Below are 2,375 nucleotides of genomic sequence, written 5' to 3' on the forward strand. Positions count from 1 at the left end.
GTATCTGTGTCACTTGAGGGTGGATGCAAAGTATAAATACAAGCGCGAGATCAGCATTTCCAGACAGAGAGCAATACGAGAAAAGAGGTAAGACTTTCCTCATTTATTAGCTCCATCAGGTACCTGTCAAATGCACGATTCATGGGAGCATTTGATGACAAATAACAGATTGAAAAAGTTACTTAATTTACTCATTAAGGATTTTATCTTATGAAACGTTCAAATAAATATAATTTGACCATGCATGCAGAAGAAATCTTGCTTACGGATCTTTTTCGTTGTTTAGTGTTTACAGACGTGCTGAATATCTGAAAATCTCAACATGAGTAATCCACGTACGTCATATTTCATATAAATATACTGACATTTTTCTGTTTGTGGCATTTTATTAAAATTTAAAGACATTTTACATGTAAACTCTCACAATTATTTCACTTAAATGCCATTAGAGAACAACTCTTAATGCTCGTTTTTGTTTTCCCAATGTCTTCTGCAGAACAACAGCAGGTAAGATATTTACAATTCCTTTTTACAAAAATACGTTCGAGTAAACATATTTTATAGCATTGCACATTTTATTAGCATTTGAATTGTGCATATCTGTAGATTGATTCATTAATTGTAAGTTTTAAAGAATAATATACTGATTGTTTTGTATATCAACAGGGCTGCGGAGATTCTGGCTCCATGGTAAGAAGACAATATCACACTCTTTACATTTCTATACAAATAGTTAAAGAATTTTTCCATTGTATGCTAATCCTATTGTCATATTTCCTGTCTGATAGAGCACAGGAGATGAATGTGGACAGGTAAGAGCAAACTTTAATGGTAGAAAATGATTGCACTTTTTGCATATTAACAGTTCCAATGACAGACTGTAACTCTGAATTTACTTCTACTTGTAGAAGCATGGAAAGGGCCAAGGCAAAGAAAAAGGGAAATGTCAGCAAGGACAGCAAGGACAAGGTCATGACCATGGTCATGATCATGGTCACAGTCATGGAGGTGATCATGGGAAAAAGGGACATGCATGTGAGCAGCAAAAAGGAAAAAAGTGTTAAGGTCATAACCTGAGACCATGGTGGTCCATGCATGTTCTCATGCTTTACATATTAAAATTGGGTTTCAGCTCCATATTGTATTCAAATAATGAAATTAAAACACTCTTAAATGATATGTGTCTGTCTTGAATGGTTTATAATGGATATCAGTTGGTTCTTGACTTAAAATTATCTCTAAACAACAATGGGGAGCTCAGTCAATGGTACAAAACTCAAATATCGCCATTCGTAGTGAAACTGTGCTGTGCAAGAAACCAAATGCCTGAGATGCTGCATTAACGACCAGCCAACACATGTTAAAAGGTTGTCAACTGGGATTCCAAACGAATAAATATGAACCCAAGTTTTAGGAATAACGGATCTGCTGTTACTACACAAAAACAAATTACATCAGGTTCTGCAAGCTTGGCACCCTAAACATTCATCTGAACTTAGGATGCATGCCATATTTCTATATTAAATGCAAAAGACCTACAAATTACCCACCTGAACATGGAGAACTCCAAAAGTGGGAAATGTGCCAAAGTTGATGCTTACAGGTTTAAAACTGGGAGTGCACTTCATTTAGCATTCCTATTCAACTCAAAATCATGCATGTACCTGCAGTCCCCGTCTTGGTCCAGGGGAAGAAAAAAAGAGAAAGAAAGAAAGAGAAAAAAAAAGCATATTGGGAAACACACTTAATACAATGACCTTAAATTCTGTTGGAATTTGCCAGTAGCACAAAATATCACCACCCAACCACTAAAAGTCCAATAACTCAAGAGTGCATTGGTACCTACCCACTTTCCCCAGTGGAGTTAGGTCAAGACTATTCATTTAAAGTTGAAAAATCTTGTTTATTGCAGAATATGCAAACAAGTATATGCAATGCGTCTTAGTGTTCCCTCTAGAGGTTTTATTTGGCACAGCTCAGATTGGTGAAATTTACATCATCATGGTAGATGGTGCAAATATTTACCCATATACTAACCAAACGAATAGAGGGTTTGCTAACATTAATTACTAGCCTTGATCAGAAGGGTTTTATTCGTGAAAGGCAAACTCAAGATAGTATCAGAAGTACCTTACACGTAATTAACCATATAACAGAATATAATGAGGGTGGTGTTGGCGCAGTGGATAAGACACATGCCTTTGGTGTGAGAGACCCGGGTTCGAATCCACTGTGTGACACCAATGTGTCCCTGAGCAAAACACTTAACCCCTAGTTGCTCCAGAGGCGTGCGACCTCTGACATATATATAGCAATTGTAAGTCGCTTTGGATAAAAGCATCAGATAAATGAAATGAAATTAATGTAGATGCAGT

At 36.5% G+C, this 2,375-nt stretch overlaps 1 long non-coding RNA gene across 1 annotated transcript; it reads left to right on the top strand.

Annotated features, from left to right (window-relative positions):
- Window positions 1-657: 657 nt before the first annotated feature.
- Window positions 658-1,179, top strand: LOC132113133 (uncharacterized). The gene is made up of 3 exons (XR_009425088.1): window positions 658-690; window positions 789-812; window positions 909-1,179. It is a non-coding gene; the product is annotated as an uncharacterized LOC132113133 (long non-coding RNA).
- Window positions 1,180-2,375: the final 1,196 nt, after the last annotated feature.

This window comes from Carassius carassius, chromosome 32 (assembly GCF_963082965.1).
Source record: "Carassius carassius chromosome 32, fCarCar2.1, whole genome shotgun sequence".
NCBI lineage: Eukaryota > Metazoa > Chordata > Actinopteri > Cypriniformes > Cyprinidae > Carassius > Carassius carassius.